This window comes from Halyomorpha halys, unplaced genomic scaffold, assembly GCF_000696795.3.
Source record: "Halyomorpha halys isolate HHAL.00 unplaced genomic scaffold, Hhal_1.1 Scaffold365.1, whole genome shotgun sequence".
Lineage (NCBI taxonomy): Eukaryota > Metazoa > Arthropoda > Insecta > Hemiptera > Pentatomidae > Halyomorpha > Halyomorpha halys.
The window spans coordinates 358,581-364,867 of NW_027107925.1; the positions used below are offsets into that span (position 1 = coordinate 358,581).

General features: G+C 28.6%; 2 long non-coding RNA genes across 3 annotated transcripts in view; one reads left to right on the plus strand and one right to left on the minus strand.

The window, feature by feature from the left end:
• LOC106681792 (uncharacterized) overlaps positions 1-6,287 on the minus strand; it is a 14,834-nt gene that overhangs the window by 2,887 nt on the left and 5,660 nt on the right. The gene's annotated exons all lie outside the window — the stretch shown is intronic.
• The window catches only part of LOC106681793 (uncharacterized), a 9,836-nt gene continuing 5,541 nt past the window's right edge, over positions 1,993-6,287 (plus strand). For both annotated transcript variants that reach the window (XR_010843131.1, XR_010843132.1), the window contains exons 1-2: positions 1,993-2,045; positions 2,142-2,303. This is a non-coding gene — a long non-coding RNA (uncharacterized lncRNA). The remainder of the gene's footprint in view (positions 2,046-2,141; positions 2,304-6,287) is intronic.

Here is a 6,287-nt window from a genome sequence, read left to right on the forward strand (position 1 = left end):
GCGCCGTCAGCAGCTTTGAATTCATAACTTCCATGGAAATGATGTTCACTCTTAATTTGTTTTCTGTTGTTTTGGTTCAACTTGCCTGACATTTATTTAATGTTTGTACTGTCATTGTCAGAGGACAAAGGACGTTGTGGGGGCAATCAAAGCAGCCTGATGGCGAGATCAATGATGCAGCTTTTGCCACTTGGTGAGCTTTACAATAGCCCGGGGTGTCCTTGTAGTACAAGAGCCGGGAAGAAATAAAGAAAACGAAGTTATCTCACCCCAATTTTTGATTACTTTAATGCAAACTATGTATAATTAATAGTCAAAATTGATGAGTCTGCCAGTATAGGTAGGGGGAATAAAAAATAGCGGCTGTAACAAAACCATAAAAAACACTACTTTTTTATTCGGAGGTTTATATCTTAAAAACTACCAACAACACTAGAAAACCTAAGAGCACATTATTTAAAGAAGAGTAAAGTTGCTGAAATATTAGCTTTAATAGAGCTATTTACGTCCAATAGTTCTCGAGATATAGCTTTTTGAAAAGCAAAATTTCTTAAAATTCTACTAAAACATTAGTAATTAGTTAATTTATTTTGAGAAATCTATATCTCAGGAGCTATGTGACGTACAGATGTCTATTAGCACTCAAGTTAAAGCTAGTATTATTGACTATAAAGAAGTTTATGACCTTTTCCTTCATAGAAATAGTAGTTTTCATGATATATGCTAAAATAAATTGAATTATAGTTGTTCAGACAATAAGTTTGATTTATGAAAAACTTCATTTCAGACACTATTTGACGTACAATTGTCTTCCAGCGCTCAAATTACAGCTAGTTAAATTTACTACAAAATAGTTCACAAAGTTTATCTTTGTAGGAGTAGTAGTTTTTATGATATTTGAAAAAATATACTCACAAAATGCTAATTTCTAGTTATTCGTATAAAATGTTGGATTTTTGAAAAAATATATCTCTAGATTCTAAGAAGCACATATGTCTGCCAACACTCAAAATAAAGGAAATTTAACTTACTATAAAGTAGTTTATGACACTTATCTTCGGAGGGATAGTAGTTATGTCACATATGAATATCAATTTGGCAAATGAAAATTTGTCTGAACAACTATAAATCAATTTATTTTGGAAAATTTCATGAAAACTACGACTCCTACGAAGATAAATATCATAAACTACTTTATAGCTCATTAAACTAGCTTTAATTTGAGTGCTATTAGACATCTGTATGTCAAATTGTTTTTGAGATATAGATTTTTCATAATAAATTCACAAAATACTGATCTTTCAGAACGTCCCATACAACATACAAAATTTGTATTAAATGTTGTTTTTTAAAAAGCTATATTTCGAGAACTATTTAACATAAATAACTTTTTTAGGGCTCATATTTTAGCAAATTTGCTCATCTTTAAATGATGTAATCTGAGGTTTTCTTGTGTTGTTCCTAAGATATAGAGCTCCGAATGAAAAATTAAATTTTTTTATCGCTCTTAAACAGTCGCCATTTTTTATTCCCCCTAACTATACTTGGCAGACTCTGATGAGTCTGCGAAGTATAGTTGATACCAAGCATAGTCAAATTGATATTTTGACTAGTAATTATACATAGTTTTCATCAAAGTAATCGAAAATTGGGGTGAGATAAATGCCTTTTTTCTCCTCTTGGGCTCTTGTACTATTGAATAAATAAATGAATAAAACTATTCGGGTCAGTCTAATTTGATTATTGAAGATTATTTGAAATATGAGTACAGCGATTGGATGCATTGTATATACTCTTTTAATAATCCGGAATTTTGTAAAAACATTACTTTTTGATGCTACTGTGTCTTGAGTAGTGATAAAATTTGTAATATATATTGATACTAGGAATGTGTCATGGTGGGAATTTTAAGTATGGTTAGTTTTAACACCTGTCTTTATATAATAAAAACAGCCGGGATGGTCATATCGATGGGCGGGTTATCACATGTTAAAAAAAAGAGAATAGTTTTGTATTTGAAGGCAATTTGGAAGACTACAATTGAAGTAACTACAATTTTGCACTCTTAGTAGTCACAACTACTAATTTTTTGATGTTTTGAAGAACTTGATAATTTGGAATTTAATTGCACTATTTTCTAGTAAGTTTTTTGGAAAAAATCGCCTACAGAAGTAATACTGCGTCTTGAAATATTATGGCATTAGGATTGTATAATTGTAGTGCTCATAAACGATTATATAAACATGCTGTTGTCAAAGAATGACACTAAACAGAATAAACCTACAAAAAATATGGAATCAATGGTAAGTAAAATATCATTGTTGTATTATTTAGAGTATTATATAGTTCTTATGAAAAGTAAGGTGGGACAAGTCCGATAATTTCTTAATTATGCGGCAAATAGAAATAACCATAGCTTGGTCAATCTAGCTCGATTATTTTTAAATAATTAGTGATTTTCGGAACGTCTGTCTCTAAAGTAGGGATGTAAATATTGATATATATATATCAAGACGATAATTTTCAAGAATATTGAAGAGTAATTAGATGCACTGGCCAAAAATGTGAAATTTCGGTATATCGAGCTCTTAATATTTTTATTTATAAGTAAATATCGTAGTTTAAATATAATAAATATCAAGTATTCAATTGGGTTTAATATCACAAAAGCATTTCGCCTGATATAAAGTGTAAACTAACCAAAATGCATTTTTACTATCAGAAATGCAGGATATTTTTCAATGTTTAATAAAGTCAACATTTAACAACACTTTTTTTTTTTTTTTTATAAGATTTACTTGTAACACTATGTGAGGGACTAGGTCGCAGAACATGTTTGTAATGTTTGTAAATTACAATGATTTACCTTAAACCTGAAATCACTTACAATAATTTAATACCAACATTATCCCTTTAAAATACAAAAATAAATAAAAATCATATTAAATCAGTCCTAAAAATTCTTCAAAAAAGTCAAAAGAACAAATCACAATGAAGGTTAGATACCATGAATTGCGTTCCGGTTACTCACATGGGTATAGATAAAATATTTAGAGGCTCTAATTTCACAGACCTCCGATTTATTTTAATAGTTGCATATCTGACAAAAAAAAAAAAAAGGGGGTTTTGATTTTATTTTGAACTGAATTTATTACAAAGATAGTACCGTATACTGGAATCGTCCTGATGACTGTCCCGAAGCTGTAAGTGCTGCCATAACGTAACCCCAGTTAACATCATAATCTAAAGAATACATCAAATAAAAAAAAATAGTCACTTTTAAAGCTAAGTTGTGATTTTAAACTAATTAAACATTGACCAATGGTCGTCAGCGGGAAGTAAAAATGACCTTTTTATGCTCTAATAATAAATATAAGTATCTTAGTATAAGAGAGTAAATAAATATGGAGTATAATGGAAGGAATAAGCTGGTAGAAAAAGTGAAGTCAAAATGTGCCTTTTAGGGGCGTGGCTGAGGAAGAGGGAAATACTACGAGCCAAACATCGGCTGCCTTCTGTTTCACTTTTTGATTGCAATGGCGGAGATTCCTATTAAATTCAAGGTAAAACTTCCTTTCGTGGGTGTGGCCTTTTTTGACTCCTTGCTTCGAAGGAGAATAAGAATATTAAAACCCTCTGAGTAAACATAGATAGTTATTACAAATGACCGTATAGGTAGTGATATGAGTAAACTAAAATGTTGGTTATTACTAAAATTGAAATAGAAGACATATTGTGATTATAATTCCTACTGTTTCTAACTATTTTGCGTCTAAAGTCAATGAGTGGATCTTTGACGAATTTATTTATAATTATTAATTTTAAGAGCCATTAAAAAACAAAAACGAGTTTTTAAAACTCACTATAGAGAGAAAAGCTTTTTTTTTTTGTTCTAACAACTAATAAATCATTCAATCTCCGAGACCCCTAAAATATCAGTGTAACTAATACATTCTTCGATGTATCGAACGGTAATTAACTTTTGTAATGTCTCCTTCGATTAATAATAAACAAAAACATATTTGAACATTATTTTGGCATTTCACTGCAAGAAACTCGCAACCTCCCCACATTCTGAGTAATACCTCCTCCACTTAACATTTGAAGATCGAAATTTCTGGTAATCAATTGGAATATCATTTACACGATCACAATCTCAACCTCTGAAATAAATGTATCAAATGATATCTGCACCTTACCTAAAGAAGGGCTAATGTTCAAATATATCTTTATTTTGATGCCAATTGTTAATTCGAAAATGTGGTAATAATAAATGAAATTAAGACCAATGTCATAATAATCTTACTAGATTTATAGTTCAAAGAGCTGATGTCGAATCTACAAGAAAAAATCTAGATAAAAAAAAGATAAAAAATCTGGATCGGACAACTTTCACTTTTATTTGAAATTAAGTCTCGTTAGTTTCAAACAGAAATTATAGCAGAAAAAACAAAAGTATATCATTTTACTAAAATTTAAAATTTGTTCTTATCCAATCATTCAATGCTTATTTGTCATTGAATCAATTGAATTATCAATCAATTAAATACACTAAGAATGATTTTATAGAATTATTCTAATAACTGAAAGACTCTTTAATATGTTAAATAAAATTAAAAACTATTTATATTAATAACTATACAAGATATGAGAAAAGGATCAGAATGCCGAAACGGAAAACCCTTTGCGTTAAACTTGTTAAAACAGACCTTTTATTTATGCGTTCCTTGTCTTTCTCCATTGTATTTGTAGGGATCCTTTAAATAAAACACTGAATTAAGTTAAATACATTCAAAAAATTAACTCACAATTTTCATATAAATCACATTAGAATATCATATATTTCTCTTACATAACAAAAAAATTAATAAATATTTAATCTATCGTATACTAGAACATTACATTATCATTTTGTTAAATATTATTTTGTTTTCCAAAATCTTTGGCTTTACAACGTTTTCATATATCTTTGAAAGTAAAAACGGGCAATTCGCAGTGAAACAGCTTTTTCTTAAAACGAATAAAATTGATATTGTACCAGAGGTTTTTTTCTTAATTTTCTACTCGAATAATCAATTATTCGTACAAAACATATGATTAACTACCGATTACTTTTTTATTCGTCATTATTTTAAACGAATAATCAATTATTTGGGCAAATTCGAATAACCATTTGAGTACTTTTATATTCGTCCATTTTATAGAAAAATAATCTCTTATTCGAAAAAATTAAATGATTAACCATCCGAATGCGTATGTATTTGTACAAAGACGACATTTTTTGTCTTACAGCTATACATATAGTTTATGATCGCGTATAGGTTAATTTTAACTTTTCTGATTTCTAACATATAAGGGTCTCCCTTTTTATGTTTTGGGATATGTAGAATATGAAAATAATATCGATTTATTTTAACTTTTCTGATTTCTAACATGTTAGGGCCTTTTTATGTTTTGAGATATGCATATTTCTTATCTTAGTTAAAATAAATCAATACGCGATCTTAAAATCGATAGTATCTACATATCTCAAAACATATATAAAGTGACCCTAACATTTTCGGGATCACGAAAGTTAAAATAAATCCAAACGCGATAATTAAATCGATACGCGATCATAAAATCAATAGTATTTTCATTTTTGGCATATATTGAAACATATAAAGAGACCCTATCATGTTAGAAATCAGAAAAGTTCATATAAATCGATGAGCGATCACAAAATCGATATCATTTTCATATTCTGCATTCCTCAAAACGTATAAAGGGACGCTAACATATTAGAAATCGGAAAAGTAAACATAACTCGATACGAGATTTTAAAATCGATATAATTTTCATATTCTGCATTCCTCAGAACGTATAAAGGGACCGTAACATGTAAAGAAATCAAGAAAGTTAAAATAAATCGATACGCCATGTTAACATAGATAGCATTTTCATAATCTGCATATCCGGAAACCTAAAAATTGGCCTCTATGTATTAGAAATTAAAAAAAATTAAAATAAATCGATATGGGATCTTAAAATCCATAGCATTTTCATTTTTTACTCGTCTGAATATGTGAAATAGAACCCTCACACATTATAAATTGAAGGTGGTAAAAAACATAAGTGAATTTAAAAAAGAAAAAAAAATCAAATTTTTATTCGAATAATATGTATTCCAATAATTTTTCGTTCGACTAATTTTTTATTCGATTGAAATAGTATTTTAAATATTCGAATAAAAAAGTATTCGGATTGTTTAGTCGTATTTTTATTCGAATAAAAAAGTATTCGTCTCT